This window comes from Eulemur rufifrons, chromosome 15, assembly GCF_041146395.1.
Source record: "Eulemur rufifrons isolate Redbay chromosome 15, OSU_ERuf_1, whole genome shotgun sequence".
NCBI lineage: Eukaryota > Metazoa > Chordata > Mammalia > Primates > Lemuridae > Eulemur > Eulemur rufifrons.
Genome location: NC_090997.1, coordinates 72,557,486 through 72,575,412, shown reverse-complemented (window position 1 = coordinate 72,575,412; position 17,927 = coordinate 72,557,486).

The window sequence follows — 17,927 nt, the reverse complement described above, 5'->3', positions numbered from 1 at the left end:
GTAGGTCAATCCCAACATTATAGATTTCAAAGAAAAAGAGAGTAAATGTTCCATGAGAAAGTAGGTATGTGAGAGAGTGAGGCCCTGCTGTGGGAGTCAGGGCTGGTTATTCATCTCTGTAGGGGGTGTTCCCTGGACAAGGGAGAGCCTGAGGCTGCCACTTCCCCTCCCTTGACATTTGCCATCACCTCCTGCTCTTATAGAGTGGTGTTCCCTGAGTTCCTATTTAATCTACAACCAGTCCAGAATTCCCAGTAGTGGCAACTGGAAAATAGTTATTTTTCAGAGTTGGACTTGAAAAATCAATAGGATTTGGCCCCAACTTTGTGTTAAATTTTAAGTAGCCTTTCTTTGAGAGTGGATCGGAAACTCAGCACATTTGAACCAGCATTCCTAATAGCCATTCCATAATTGTAATATTTAAACCATTTTCTCACACACAGTTTATCTGAGCTTGGTCAAACATAAGCAAATAGTAATACCATTTTAAAGCCAGAAGTAAAAGGGAAAAGAGAGAGAACAAGAGAGAGAGACAGACTGAGAGAGAGAGAGAGAATGGGAATGTTAGGTAAATAAAAATTAACATTTGAGCTAACTTGAAAAGCCAAAAATATTCACCTGGGAAAGAAAGACTGTGTGAGTAGTTTCCCACAACCGCTTGTATGGGCAGCATTTCAGAGCTTATGCCAAGGCTTTTTTAAATCCATACCTAAATTGCTCTTCTTCCCCATTCTCTTCTTAAAATTATTTCATGAACTGAGTCTTTTGAGATCTATGAAAAGCGGAAGAACAAATCAAAGGGTTTTAGTAGATTCCAGTGCACAAGCAGTTTGTGAAAATGAATACTGCGACACTACAGTTTTATTTCTTACTAGAAACACCTGCCGCTGTATCTCACTTGGCGATTCTAAGGCTGTAGTGGTGAGCTACCCTCATAGTAACCTAAAAGAAGCATAGTAGCTTTATTTTAAAGCTTGAATTTAGTGTTTTTCTGATAATTTATAAGCGTCTCAAGATTCTATCAAAAAATGCGGTGCTTAGAAAATTTGCATTGAGTTAAATGTCCCTGTTTCCTTTTATCAGTCTCTTCACTTTAATATTTTCTTATTCCTATTATTAGTATAACATCACTTTAAACTTCAGATCAACACAGAGAAATCCAATTTCATCATTCTTTCATTTTGTCTGTGTTCTCCTTGCCAAGGGATAACTTCTGCTCTATGTAAAGGCAAGAAAAACACATGGCCACCTATATAAATAGCCCTACACACACACATGCACAGACACACACACACTCCTCCTCCACCCCTCACACACACACAAACACAAACACCAGACTTCTACAGAAGGAAGTAATAGATTGAGACAAGTAAACTTCTGTGACAAATTTCCCAAACTGGACCCAAAATAGCCCTTCTGCACAAAACACCACCAATTTAATGCAAAAAACTTACCATCTGGTTACTGTCAGGTCTGCAAGTGCATAAAATAAGACTCTGTTTTTATACTTTGATTTATTTTTCTTTCACCAAATATGCTGGGTTTCTTCCCCACTGTATGTATTGTGTTTAGAAAACACATATCTGGTCCTCCTTGTCCAGATAGTCTTAGCAGAACTACATCAAAGCACTATCATCAGTTCGTACCTCCCACCCTACAAATGTGGTAAGCAACGTTCACTATTTTAAATGACAGAGTCTCAAATTCTGATGAAGTGCAGTTCTGGAATAGTCTTTCATATTGCTTTATGCAAATTAAGGCCATAATGACTTTACCTAGCTTAGCGTATATTCTCACACAGAGCTTTGATCCCAGAAAAACTGAACCAACAACTCCAGAAAGGAGTGAAACCCTTAACAATGCCCAAATTTTGTCCCCAGTGGCCATCTTGAAAGATGTTCATGATGTGAGTCCTGGTCTACACTGCCAGCTTTTCCACCTCCCTGAGTGTGAATCCCTCACCAAGAGCTTCCTTCGCACACAAGCCCAGCACAGCTGCTTTTATTTCCCTTATAATGAAAATAGCAAAAACACATCTGTTTTCATGCTTCTCTGTTGACAGCTCACCAAAAAATGTGCATCCAATAGTTTTTATCCAAATAGACAGAAACACGTTGGGCCCAAAATACAGAGAGGTTATATGATGTTTTGGTTTTAAGTTTGTGCAAGAAATTCAGTTTTTATATTTTTATGTCATGCCTAGAACAAATCCCTCTCAACTTCTGACAATATTCTTAGTGAAGTTCCAGAATATTTCCTGAAGTGTCATTGCAGTGTGTTGAAACTCATTCCTACTTTTTGTAAAGTATATTTTGAGAAAGTCATTTGACAAAACTGATTTAAGCAAAATATTTCAGTCTTCAAAGCAGAGAAGAGTAAAGAAGTGCAAATGCATATATAATGCACACGATGGAACAGAAAGACGTGAGCAAAGAGGCATTTGCTTCTCTGTTGTTACTCAACAAATATCTATATTTGGTCTTTCTTTAGGCTTTTGTTCCCCCCCAAAAAACTCAGCTTTAAAAATGTTATTTCTCTTTGATAGAAACCTATGTCTGGAAAATGTTCAGTTTAATAGATGAATATTTTTCATGTCTTGGGAGAACAAAACATGCACTGTGATTTTATCATTCATTAAACAGAGAGAGTGAAAGAGAGCACAGTTCTATACAGCATGTGAAATTCTGTATCCCTCAAAGAAAAGAAGTTTTCAAACATGTCTTTCTTTTCAGGACTCCCAGTGGGAGCTGTCAGGTGTATAGCTGTGATCAATTGAGAAGGTTTTGGGAGGAGAACAAAGAAATGGAGGGTTATTAGCTTTTATCTTAGAGTTTGTTTCAACCACATCAAATATACATTTGAAATAAATAGCTTCATATTATTTAATAATATTATTAGCATTAATATTTTAAATTATTAAAATAAAAATATTTTAAACCCACATCTAACTTTTGTACCTATGCTATAAAAATTTAGTCTCAGAACTAAATCTTCTAAGTAATCTCTTTTTTTATCATCATTGATTTGAGGTCCTTCCATCTAATAGCAGCAGTTAATTGATTGCCAAGATGAAGAAGGAATATGGGCTTTTGTTTAAGCTGGGAAAACTAAAAACTTAAGGGAATCTCACAATTATCCACACATGTCCCAAAAGTTCATGCTGCAGAAGAACCTAGATGTACCTAAACAGACTTGAGAAGAGTCAAGCTGCTTTTCTACATGAACAAATAATGCATTTTCAAGGCATTGAATTACTTTGAAGTAAGAGTCTCGCACCTTCACTGCCAGGAGGGCCAGTTGATACAAAAACATCCGATGACATTACAACAGAAGGAGCAGAATTATTCAACTGAGTTTCAGGTTAATGATTTTTAAAGAATAATTTCAAAGAAAGTAGAAGTTTCATTTTTGGCACACGCTTTAGCCTACGCTCCTTTTCATCAAGTCAGCTGCAATCTATAATCAACGTTAAGTCCTCCAACCTGCTTGAACACATCGAGACTCACCGTCACATAGGATGACTAAATTCTTTTGACAGGGATTTATTAGCTAATGAACCAACAAGCAATAACTGTCCTTTTATAATTGCTTACTTAAAAGAAAAGAGCTAAATCACCTAGCCAGGTAAAACATTTGTCAGAACTTATACCATGTACTGTACCCTGTACAAAATGCATGGATGAAGCTGTTCCTGCCTGCCAGATGCTTAAAATTTAAATGCTCCAAGTAAACAAAGTCTGAAGGCAACTCTTATTGTTAAAATAGAAAGAAGTATTATAAAAAGAAAGAAGTAGTGTAAGAACCAACCTCCCAGTTATAAAGTAGGTATATGAGAAACCAGTAGTTTAATTTTTTTTGTCAATGTTAGAAAAATGGGCATTTTCCAGGAAAGAGAAAGACCAGAAAGAGTAGTAGAAAAGAAAGGCTTAAACAATATTCTCCTTTAAGTTTCCGGTGAATTTCCGAGCTTGCTTCTTCCTCCCCGTCTTCTCGTTAAACATTCCTTAATGTGCAGAAGGCTGTTCTTAGCAGCTTCTCTCTGTAGTCCTGCTCACATCAAGTAAGAGTCCAAAATTGTGTTCTGCTAAACATTATTCTCTGTGATGATTCATCATTTACAGAGAAGAATGGTTGCATCAGAAGGGTCTCTGGACTAAGAAACAAGGGACCTGAATTCTAATCCTAATTCCTCCATTAATTAGGAATTCATTTTTGCCAAGTCCACTAAACTGCTACATGACTCATTTTATTATAACTCATTGATAAAATTAGTTTAATAATGTTTGTGTTGCCTTTTAAAAATGTTGAAAATAGGGAAAGTTTTGAACATTACATGTGTTCTATATTATTTTTGTTAGTAAACCTGCCAAAAATTAATTCTAAATTTAAAACTAAAAGCCACAAATGAATTTTTCATTTACTCAGTCATGTGGAATCTTGAAGCACAATTAAAAGATCTCGAAGTACCCCTGGGAAATAAGAAGTGTTAAAACAAATCAGCTCTGCCAAATACTGGGAGTTCTGAAAACTTCACTCTGTCCCCAGTCATACTGGTCTTCTTCCAGTTACCACTCAGAGCTTTTTTACCTAATCAATGAATTCACTGATTTAAATACAGGTTTAAGAACAAATTGGTGATTAGCTATTTTATGGTTCTTTGCTTCACTGTCCGACCACATCTCAGAGCATTTCCCCTCTGTCACTGTGCTCCAGTCTTAACGGGATCAGGTGTATTCCAATTCCTTGTCTTGGTGTCCAGACTTTTCCTTTTCCACTGTCCCCCTCTGCCCCATATGTTCACATAGGCAGTTCATTATCATGCCTCAGATCTCTGCTCAAATGTTACTTTCACAAAGAGCTTCCTGTGACCACACTATCCCCAGGTAGAGAGTAATGTTTCTCCCATCACTCCCTATCACAGCAACCTCATAGCACTTACTACTTCTAGAATTATCTCAATTGTTTGTCCATTGTATGCTCAACAGAAAACCAAATCATCCTTCATTCCTCTCTTTCCCTCACCTTTGTGCCCAATTTATCAGTCACCTCTATCTCCAAAATGTATTCAGCAAATGTTCATTAATCTCCATCCCTAATTCTATTACGCTATCCAGTCACCAACATCTCTACATTAGAATTCCTCTGATACGAGTACTTTCTTCCACATCCATCCCCACATATTCAAGTTTTTTTTTTTTTCGTTATAGCTGCAATATCTTTTTAAAACTTAAGTCAGATTTAGCACGTACCTACTTAAAATCTCCCAATTCTTAGAAAGAGATCCAAACTCTTTACAAGGTTTACCAGTCCTTGGTCTACAAGGACTTCCCAGTAAGCTGACATCTCCTTCCCTCCTCCCTCTGCCCCACCATGCATCTACGTGTCAGCTGTCTCCCTGTTCTGCTTAGGGAATTCACCTGAGCGCACATCCCTCTGGCCTTTACATGGCAGGTTTGCTCTCGTCATTGAAGTCTCATCTCAAATGACATCTGCTTAGCCATGCCCTTCTTGACCATCCTCTACCCTTTCATGTTTCATCACATTACTGTTTATTTTCTCCATAACATTTTCACATTACTATTTGTTATTGTCTTCATAACACTCATCATTGTTTGAAATGATCTTATCCCTTTATTTTTTCATTTATGTTTTTATCTCTCCCACTAATCGGTTGGATCTTTCAGAGCAAGGACACTCTTTATTATATTCATTATGATTTAGCTAGTATTTAGACAAGGATCTATCAAAATAGTATATGCGTAATACAAATATTAGATAAATGCATTAATAAGTGGTTCATTTCCTTCCCTCTTCACAAAAATGTAACTTCCATGAGGGAAGGATCTTGTCTTGGTGTCCTGGTGTCACATATACTATTTCCCCATCTATTTCCCCATCACCCAGCTGAATGCATAATGAGTACTGACTAGTTATTTTTTAGGTATTTATTGACTTCAGGGTAAATAAATGATTCTGAATAAAATAATAGATGTATTTCTAGGCTACAAAACAATATGTATTTGTAATGAGTATTGTGGTCACAGAAGTTACAAATGTTTTCTAGTATTTTTTGCTCTCCTATTGGAAGGGCAGATAGCCAGGAATTTACTTTAAAAGATGTAATTGGGTTAGTAAGTATTGGTCCTCATTCCAGATCAAAGATTATTACCTACTGATGGCCCATGGGTGAGTATCTCCCCAGGAATCACCCTCTGCCCAAGGGAGCTGCCTTACCCAAAGTGATGTTGCCCTCTTCCAGTGGTTGTTAGATATTGAACCATTATATAAAGGCAAACATCCCCTTGCCTTAATTTGGTATTGAGAACCTCTGTAGAAAATGCATTGCATACTGGGTATCACTGTTGTTTCCTTTTTATTTTTATTATTTTTTTTTTAGAACTGTTGTCCTCACACTTAAATCTCTATAAGAACCTATTATCTGGGAAACTCATCTAAGAGAGTTGGCTCTAGGAATCAGTTCTAAAATGGAATTTTGGCATTGACTAAACCTTCCCCAGTGACAATGAAGACCTGATATCAGATGGAGCTCAGATAGCCCCTAACACGAAATTACAGTGTACAACTGTCAGAACTTTCACCAACGATGAAATGAAATTGGATACAAGTGGAAGGGCATATGCTGATTATGGAAATATCTAAGGTATTTGAGAGGTTCAGGAGAAGTAGCAAATTATAAGGATTATGGACTCATATGGTTGTTGCCAGAAGGTATTGAGACATTGGAGAAAGACAAAAAATTGTTGACGGTGATTAATTACCAATTTAAGTGATACCTGAAAGCCAGAAGGCCTTCCTTGGCAGCATAGAAAGAGACCCTCATTCCTGTAGCCAGAGGCACTAAAAGCTGAAGGTCTGGGCCAAACTTTATATAACATAAGGATATTGTGGAGAAAGGAGGAGAGTTCTCAGCCTCCTCCTTCAGGAATCTGATTAGTAAAGAGTAGGACCCTCAAAACTGGGATTGGAACAACAGGGTAAATACACTTAAAATTTTTTTTTTTTTTTTTTTTTGTTGAGACAGAGTCTCACTTTGTTGCCCAGGCTAGAGTGAGTGCCGTGGCGTCAGCTTAGCTCACAGCAACCTCAGACTCCTCGGCTTAAGCGATCCTACTGCCTCAGCCTCCCAAGTAGCTGGGACTACAGGCATGCGCCACTATGCCCGGCTAATTTTTTTATATAGATTTTTAGTTGTCCATATAATGTCTTTCTATTTTTTAGTAGAGACGGGGTCTCGCTCAGGCTGGTCTCGAACTCCTGACCTTGAGCGATCCACCCGCCTCGGCCTCCCAGAGTGCTAGGATTACAGGCGTGAGCCACCGCGCCGGGCCACACTTAAAATTTTTTATCCTTGTATTCCCTTAAACCCTCTGAGCCTGCAGTAAAAACCTACTATTCCCTGTTGAAAGCAAGTGCTTAAAAATGATGTTGAAGTCTCTGCCTCACAATACAGCACAGACGAGCTGTTCCAGGATGGAGTTGTTGAAAAGGAAACATAGTTTCTTCTCAACCCTCATAAATTCATAGTTGGAACAGACTCCTGTAGCAAAAGACAGATTAACAAGAGAAAAAAAAAGCAAGTTTATTAATACATGTGTTATTTTGTGAGAGAAACCTCAGTGAAAGGTAACTCAAAGCAGTGGCTTAAAACTTTGATTTATGTAACATTTTCAACAAAGAATAATAAATCTTAGGAAGTGACAAGACCAAAAAAAAAAAAAAAAAGCAGTTTTTGGCTTCCAGAGGTGGTAAACAGTGTGAAGGTAAATATATGGGAAAAAACTAATGAAGTAAGGTTTGTTAGCAGTTTTCTCCGGTGCTATATCTGAGCTGATAAGAGCTGTCTTCAGTAAAGGAAAATACATAGCCTATCTTTAGGCAGAAAGGGAGGAGGATAGAGCCCTTCCTCCTTTTGCTGCTTCTTAATTGCCTTTAGCTCAAAAATATTTACATTAAAGGAGTATATTTGAATTGACATATTCTGGTTTCCTTCAAAGTGAACTTATTTACAAAACAAAATGGATCTTAGCACCGGTGCACCGCCTGAGCCCTCATTAGGGGTGAAGGCACTTGTGCCCACATCTGCTGAGAGTGTAGCCTGCTGATGGCGCTCAGCCTCCCCAAGGTTGTGCCGTCTTCCAAGGAAAGCCTGTACCCAATGATTATTTGAAGAAGGAGTACAAAAGCCCAGCCATCCTACTTGATTTGGAGCATCTTTGAAGTGCAGTCCCACTTTCTGAACTGTCTGTGGGATTGGCTGAAGCCTCCATGACAACTGTTTCAGTTGAACCACTCTCTGTGCCCAATCTGCTTCTCTTCCCCTTCAAAGTGCTGTTACAAAGGGTACTCAACCAATAAACCATCTGCAGGCAAATTACTTTCTTAGAATCTGTTTCCAAGGGAACGTGGCCTGTGCCAATATTAAACTAAGGTTAATTTTTGAAATAAAGTTTGCCGTTGAGTTATCATGATTATTATTACTTTATATATGAGAATATCATAAGTTAAGTGCTGATGTCATGCAGGAATAAGCAAAAAATGGAAGGACCGCATTAAGAAGTTGATCTTTCACTTTCTGGAAGAAATGGTACAGTGTGATGTAGCTGTAGACTATGGCTAGATAAGAAGATACAAACAAACAACAGACAATCAAATATATAACATAGGCACTAAATTTATATCATATGTGGTAGCATATCACTTAGTACTTCACAACAAGCATGTTCTCAGATGGAAGGGAATCTGAATATAGTCAAGAAGGTCTGTAAGAAAACACAAAATGTCATGAAATCAAGTATTTGTATAATATATTGTATTTGAAGAAAAACCTATCAAAACTCACTCAAAGCTTTTTCCTTATTTGAACCTTAATTCTAATGAGCTTTCCAGGTTTGGGGCCAGCTATGCATTACAAGCTATACATTAGTTGTGTGTGCATAGGCATTGTATTGTTAAAATAAAAGGAGTTGAATGAGACAGGAATATTGAGGGAGGGGACAAAGACATAGGAATTGTGGGCAGATCAATAGTCAGTAAGATGGGCTGTTAGGTAGGAAAGTCTGGGTCCAGGTCTAGCTCTTCTATCTTCTGATTTATGCAATTTATTTCACCTGGTTTCTTTATTTTTTAAAAAATCTGGGTAATTGTGGTAGGCAGAATAATGAACTGCAAAGATGTCCATGTCCTGATATGGTTATTGTAAAGATCACATTAAATAATGCTGGCAAAATACTTAGTAGAGTTTCTAGTACATAGAATGTTAACTATGGTAGCATAGTATATAGTGTAAGGGCATTCAGTAGAGGAAAAAACTGCACTGTTTAGTTCAATGGAGCTCAAAGTCACAGTATTTGAGATTTATAAACATGATCTCAGTTATCATAAAGAAGGTAAAGTTTACACATGCTTCTCTTAACACAGCAAAGTGTGAATATTTTTTCTCTAAAATTCCTTACTTTTAAAAAAGCGCTATAAAGCTAGATTTTATTTGCCTATAAAATGTCCTCAGGAAGAGCATGTCATTTCTCCAAATGTCAAGTAGGTTATTTATATAGCTCTATATAGGGAACAAATCATTGCATTCTCCAAGGTCAGACACAATATTTACAGAAGAGAATCTCCCCTGTTCTTCTTGAAGTCTACTCCCTAAACTTCATACACTCGGTAATGACCTGAAAAAGAAAGTCTCGTGCAGTATATGGCTATTATCATCTCACACATACTCAAATTGCGTACAGAAGTAGGGGAAATGACTTCTTATAAACCTGTGGGTTTATCTGTACAAATCCAAATATTCCCTTACATATACATTTAGGTAAGTAAAAGTGTCTATGTTGGAAATAAATGAAAACAAAAAATAGACAAGGACGTGATCAGATAATGATGTGATTTTAGTATTATAGGCTCTAATTTAGCATCTTAGGCTACAAGGAAGAGGGAGAGTAAATCTTGGGGATCATTTTCACTAGTGATTTCAGAACACTAAGAGGGTGGGTGCTCAGCTTTTATGAATTTTTTACAAGTCTATGGAGAAATGACATATATATAAGAACAACATACCTATTTTTACTTTAATCTAGATTTATTCCACTTAAAAGACTGATATTATTCTGAGATTACTTTGTTTCTACTTTCATGTATTCAAAATCCTTCTTTAATAAAAGGATGAGGATTGTAGAGGTGATAGAAATCTGTATTTTTTAAATGCCCTTAATTTAGCAAAAGAAAAAAATGTTGATGGCCCTATGTCAATTCCTTTTGTTTTTAATTTTACTGACCTATGAAGACCACAAGTCTAGGAGCTGTTGCTTTAGCTCCACTTCTCTATTTTACAGAGGAAGAAATTGAGGCCCAAAGAGGTTAAATTTCTTCCAGATCTCATCAGTGGCAGCACCAAACCTAGGACCCAGCCAGGGATCTTTTATCAATGATAATTTTTTTTTTTTTTTTTTTTGAGACAGATTTTCACTCTATTGCCTGGGCTAGAGTGCTGTGGCATCAGCCTAGCTCACAGTAACCTCAAACTCCTGGGCTCAAGCAATCCGCCTGCCTCAGCCTCCCAAGTAGCTGGGACTACAGGCATGTGCCACCATTCCCGGCTAATTTTTTCTATATATTTTTAGTTGTCCAGCTAATTTCCTTCTGTTTGTAGTAGAGACAGGGTCTCGCTCTTGCTCAGGCTGGTCTGGAACTCCTGAGCTCAAAGGATTCACCCTCCTTGGCCTCGCAGAGTGCTAGGATTACAGGAATGAGCCACCGAGACTGGCCTATCAATGATTATTAATATAACTTTTGAAGAATTAAAAAACCTCATTTCCCATCCAGAACTATGAATTTTTTTTTCTAAAATAGATTATCAAAGAAGTTCCAATGTTTGTTGGCTTATCAAAACTCTGTTATGCATATCTAAATTTATTTAAATTTGAGCACAGACTCTATTATAAAAATATTGCCTGTCCACTTGTGTTTACTTTAGTGCTGAGTCACCCTTTCAGAAATACCTAACCCATCAGGCAAATCTGCCATAATAAATGATAGAAGCTAAGTGACAACACTTCAGCACAGCAGGTGACAAACATTCCATCCAGGAGGGCAAGTGCTTAGAATTCTCAGTTGGATTTTAAGTGGTTCAAAAATGTTAGCAGAAGTTAGAAACTCTTTCCAGTATCTTTTGGCAACCTATTGGAAGAGCAGGAAGCCAAGAATTTATTTTAAAAGATGGAATTGGGTCAGTAACTACCAGTGATTCTTGTTAATAGGACTAATGGTAAAGATAAGAAGCATTTGTTTAGAGGTCATGTAAACATCCCTGCCCTGAAATAAGTAATTTGCATATCTGGAGAGAAGACAAAGTCAGCCTCCCCCAGGGACCTGACACCGGCTTTCCAGGCCTTCAGAAGCGACAGCATTGTTTCCTTAACTGCTGAGAAGAATTATATTAGGTAGATAGACTTTTAAATAAAACAGAAGGATGTAATTTGAATCCCTAGGCATCCTACACCTATATTATTTTACTCTTATTGTCTAAAAATGAAAGTTTTTATCATTGTGTACATAATGTCTCTGAACTCTGAGCATCTGCCTGAAACAGCTGTTGCTGATTAAAATTAAACCAAAGTTTTCCACCAGTAAAGAATTTGTAACAGATAAGAAGAAAAAATTATGGATGTTACAGGGACTATTTAAGCTTCAACTTTCTTCATTTCCAGAGATAGAAGGAGTTTAGTGTTAAAGGCTGGAAATCTTCTAAGACATAGGACCTCTTTTCAGATACAGTACTAAGACAAACCAGTTCACTTATTAAAAAAGAAAAAAAGTATTTCAATTCTTCGACAACAACAACAAAGAAAAATGTGTAATTGATTTCTTTGAATGGAATTAGAAGCATTTGTTTAATATGCTAATCTTGTTTTGGGAATTCATAATTCCTACAATTAATGGAAAATATATGGCTAATTCTAAGTTTATACTTTCTGTGATGGCTGGTTTTATGTCAACTTGGCTAGGCTAAAGTACCCAGGTTTTCACACACTAATCTAGGTGTTGCTGTGGAGTTATTTTGTAGATGAGGTTAACATCTCCAGTAAGCTGACTTTAGGTAAAGTAGATTACTTTCCATAATGTGGGTGGGCCTGTTCAGTCAGTTGAAAGGTCTTAAAAATAAACACTGAAGTTTCCCTGAGGAAGAAGAAATTCTACCTAAGGGCCTCAGTATCAACTCCTGATCAACAGTTTCCAGCCTGTAGTCCTGCCCTAAAGATTTTAAATTTGCCAGCCCCTACAAGACCACAAGCCAATTCCTTTAAATAAATCTCTTTATGTACATGCATGTATACCATTGTGTTTCTTTGGAGAACCTTGACTGATACACCCTCTAACACTAAAACTTTTTCTATATGAAAGTCAAAATATTTGCAAAGTGGTTCTCAATGTTCATCATAAACTAGCAATTGCTGTAAATTAAAATTCTCTCATTCACTTGTCCCATCAACATGCTTTTTATTTCTATACTCAATTCCTCATTGGTAATTCCATCTTCAGATATATTTTTGATTGATTATACTGAGAAGTCAATGATCAAAAACTAAAGCAATCCTATTATATTCACTTTCAAGAAAAGAGATTATTCCTACTTAGGGACTATTCCTTCTTAGTAGGAAGAGAAAGGCATACATGTACTAAGTTTTTAAAACAATTACTCGTCAGTAATAAAAATATCCAAAGAACGTTTCTCCATTCTGTCTTCAGCTAGTAATTTGAAAAATGAAGGAGGGGAAGAGGGTGAGAGAAAGAGGAAGAGAAACTGAAAGAGAGAGTGAAAATAGCTTTACATAGTTTCCTAAAACTGCCACAGACTATCACCTATTGTGGGGACTCAGAAAAAAGAAAAATGTGGACATTTTATTAGCTACCAGGGAATTCTTCTATCACTGAGAATTTGTCATAGGAAAAAAGGTCAGTTATGGCACCAGCTAATCTAGTTCAGATTACTGAATATAAATATGAGTAAGCTGTGGTCCCTGTCCTCAATGAATTCACAAAGAGAAACACCGTGACACCAAATCACAGTGGCAAGGGCACTATTTCTCTACCACATTGTCTTTAATTTTACACATCTCTTCTGCTACCCCCGAAGGATTGTGCAAAAAATGAAATAAATGGAAAATTTTATAACCTCACATAGCTTAAATGCTAGAATAACAAATGATAATTGTATTATTTGTTGTGCATAACACAATATTGCAAAACTTAGTAGCTTAAAACAATATACATTTATTATCTTACAGTTTCTGCAGGAAAATGAGAGCAGTTGAACTGGGTGGTTCTAGCTCAGGATCTTGCATTAGTTGCAGTCAAGCTGTAAGCCTGGGCTATAGTTATCTGAGAGCTTGAGTAGGGCTGGAAGATCCTCTTCCAAGGTGGCTTCCTCATACGCATGTTGGCAAGAAGCCTTAGTTCCTGACCACGTAAATCCCTCCATAGGCCTTCTTGAGTGTCCTCCCAACATAGCAAGTGGTTTCCCCCAGGGTGTGTGATTCCAGAGAGAAAAGGGGAAGTTTCAATGTCTTTTATGACCAAGCCTCAGAGGTCGCTCAGTGTCATTTCTACAATGCCCAATTGGTTATCCAATTTAGCCCTGTTCACTATGAAAGGGTACTGTTAAGGTTATGAATATCCAGAGGGAAACATGTTTGTGGTCCATCTTGGAGACTGGTTACCATAGTCATTAAATAACAGGGACAACAAGCACATTTAAAATCAATAAATGCATTATTAATGGAGCACAGAATGAGCATATCAGCTTTGAAATGATAAATAGCACAATCAGAATAAGACAAAATTTATCATGGGGTTTTATGAAACAGATTTCTGAAGGAGATGAGGAGTTTTTATGTGGGTATTGAAAGATTGAGGGACTGAATATTTGATGGACAGAGAACAGTTAGAATGGGTGGACATTTCAGGTAACCATGCATGTCTATCTTAGGCTACTGAAAGGTAAACCTTATCCCCAAGGGAGTCTGATCACAGCATTTAAGTCAGAGTTTACAGACACTGTTTTATAGGTGGTTTTAAAGCAATATTGTAACAGTGAGTAAAACAGATCCAAAGGAATCTTCTACTGTGAAGGTAGGAATCTGAAACATTACCATGACAAATGTCTAAATGTTTCTTTAGAATAGAGATTTTCTCATACATGTAAAGAATCAAAAGCCACTGCAATGGGTAACATAAATTTAGGAAAGTATATTTAGTTAAATACATAGTCATTTTTCTTTTGCAGATGTAAAAGTGTATGTTAATACCATGCACTCATCCACAGACACACAAAATATATTTTTAAAAGTTTCTCTGTGCCTTAGCTTGTTAATATGTCATATTAACCAAAATTAACTAAGCTTATTGAGTTAAAAGTCAAGTTATCAATAGACTGCCAACACTAACAATTTAAATTGTCTAACTTGCCTGTTGCTGACTAAATCATGCTGAGCAATCTCTCAATTATAATTTGGCATCTCTTCTATTTGCTGTTCAGTAAACACAAATATTCTGTCTTGTTGGTAGTTTTATTTTTTATTATGTTAGTCACTGGACATTTTTTATAAATCGGCTTTTAGTAAGTTTATTGCGTGTCATTTCATAAGACTAAATCCATCATCTCAAAGTACACTGACAAAAAAATTCTAAGGATCTAGAAAACTGGAGAAACAATTTCTGGAACAGAATGATAACTTTAAAGCTTCTTCCTTTGCCAAAGTTCTGTCTGAGTGAACATTGGCCTCCCAAAACATAACGGTAACATGAAAATTCCTAATTATTTTTTAATTATACTTTGAATAAAATTAAAGCTATATCTAGTAAAGATTAAAATTTCAGAAGGAAGAAAACAGAAACTTCTATTAAAGAGGCAAGAGATTAGGCCGGGCGCGGTGGCTCACGCCTGTAATCCTAGCACTCTGGGAGGCCGAGACGGGTGGATCGCTGGAGGTCAGGAGTTCGAGACCAGCCTGAGCAAGAGCGAGACCCCGTCTCTACTAAAAATAGAAAGAAATTATATGGACAACTAAAATATATATATACAAAAAATTAGCCGGGCATGGTGGCACATGCCTGTAGTCCCAGCTACTCGGGAGGCTGAGGCAGTAGGATCGCTTAAGCCCAGGAGTTTGAGGTTGCTGTGAGCTAGGCTGACGCCACGGCACTCACTCTAGCCAGGGCAACAGAGTGAGACTCTGTCTCAAAAAAAAAAAAAAAAAAGAGATTAAAAAAAACTTTATTCTTCCACTGAAAAGACTTGAGTTATATTTTCTTTTAAACCATTGACATATTATTTGAATGCTTATATTTTGCATGGAATATCAGGAAGAATAAGATGAAGAATTAACAGATATGGATTCAAGTTCTTGCTCTGAGACAATTTATGATGTGGCATTATAATATTATCTCAATTTTTATATCTCAGATTCCTCTACTCTAAGAACTGGTGGTTTATTTAGATTATCTCTAAAATTTCTTTTGATAAGAAACTCCTTTATGGTTTTTTTAGATGACTAACTGCAAATTCTTTAGGAAAATAGGGTAATGCAAAGAAATTCAGTAATAACAAAAAGCTAAAACACAATAGACATTATTTTCATGAGGAAAAAAATCAAAATTTTAACTATTATTGGAAATTTAATTAGCATGCTTTAAAGCATTCCATAATTATTATCAACCCTCTTAATTTATACTGTCCATGCAGGAATTACAGAGAAGAACAGAACCAAACTGAGGCCAGAATTGCAGTAGCTGAAACATAGGCCAAGAGTATAAAACATTGCTAGATTGTTCAAACACCCATACAGGGAAACCAGCCAGTTATCATTCATTTTTAAAGTACACCTTGCCCATCTCTTAATGGATTCAAAACTCTGGGGTGGCTCCCGTATATTTGTACAGACAAAAAGGCTCCTGCAAAGTTAGGGTCACCCTAATCCTTTACAAAAGGCACCATGTGCTCCTTTCTTATCTGAAAAAATCTCAGCTATGCTTTCAAGATGGTTTTCTGGTAGGTTTTATAGGAAAATGCCTCCTTTCAGCTCCCTGCCTACTTCATGAGCCTATGTATGAGATAAGACTCAGGCATTCTGAAATGCTGTGACATCTTTATAAACAAACTGGTCTGGCCTCAGACTTGAGATAACAATGTGTGTTTTTAATTTGTGAACAATTGCTAAATGACTTCTGGAAACTGAAAAATTTGCAGAAAAAAAAATTCCTCAGTTTTTAAATATACCTCTTTTGGGAAAAATAATCTTTCTGCTGTGTAATTCCTTTGATTTTAGTAATTGAAATTACATTTTTCTTTCACAGATATTTTTATCCTCTTGAAATAGAGCTTAAATTGCTATGTTTTATGGAAAACACATGATGCTTGATTTTTCCTTGAATCAGAAGCATTTTTCAAATATATTTTGTTTCCTTAATAGGCAGTTTGGGGGACAGATGGGGGAGGATAAAGCCCTTTATAATCATTAGAAGTATCGGCTTCCTGTACAAACTTTTCCTGTCAAGTTCCTATCAGCATTTCTATCAAAGAACTGAGCTTCCAGACCTTTTATTTTTATTTTTTTGGTGCACATAATTTCCAAATCTGTGTTTTGTATATTAGGGTAGTAGAAGTTTATGCTACAAAAATGTATAGAGTACATTTTTAAAATAAGACAAATTTTCAACAAGAAGGTAATGTAATGACATCATGCAAAGTTACTGTTTCAATAGTGCCCATAAAAGATACAGGAAACAAATATACTGTAACCTTTAGAGACTATATTGAGCTCAAGTTTGGGCTCCCAGGTTTTCACTGCTCACTTGCCTTACAAAATCTGGCCCTTTGTTCCCTCAGCTATAAAATGAACAAGTAAAATCTGATTTATAAAATCAGACTTAAAAAACTAAGACTATAGTTTTCATTCATAGTGTTCTGTTGTGAGCTGAATGATGTCCTCCCAAAATTTGTATGTTGAAGTCCTAACCCCCAGGACCTCAGAATGTGACTGAATTTGGACATCAGGCCTTTAAAGATATGATTAAGTTAAAATGAGGCCATCAGGGTAGGCCTCAATTTAATCTGACTTGTATCCTTAGAAGCGGACAAACAAAGGAGACATCAGGGACATGAATGCAGAGAAAAGGCCATGTGAGGACACAAGAAGGCATCTGCAAGCAAAGAGAGGCCTCTGAAGAAACTATGCCTACATCTTCATCTTGGACTTTGTCTTAGTTCAAGCTGCTATACCAGAATACCAAAGACTGGGTGACCTAAACAACAAACATTTATTCCTCATGGTTTTTGAGCCTGGAAGTCCAAGATCAGGTTGTCAGCACGGTGAAGTTCTTGGTGAGGGCCCTCTTCTTAATTATAGTCTCACATGGCCTTCTTTCATGCATGTGCATGAAAGAGAGAGAGAGATCTCATGTCTCCTCCTCACCTGATAAAGGCATTACTCTCATCATAAGGGCTCTACTCGCATGACCTAAACTAACCTTAATTACCTTCCAAAGGTCCCACCTCCAAATACCATAACACTGGGGGTTCAGTTTTCAACATATGAATGTGGGGGAGGGCACAAACATTCAGTGCATAGCGGATTTCTAGCCTCCAGAATAGTGAGAAAATAGATTTCTGTTGTTTAAGCCACCCAGTCTGTTGTATTTCATTACGGCAACCCTTGTACACTAATGCAATGTACAACAGTATTAATCACTAGTTTTATTTCTCATTAGTTTTATTTCTTTGTTAATATTCAAATAAGCAAAAAAGAAGAATAATTTTCAAAGTTAAAAGTATTATTCAAAATTAGAAAAATTTTTATGTATGAACTAATATTTACACTTGCCAAACAAAAACATACCTCACTATTCACATC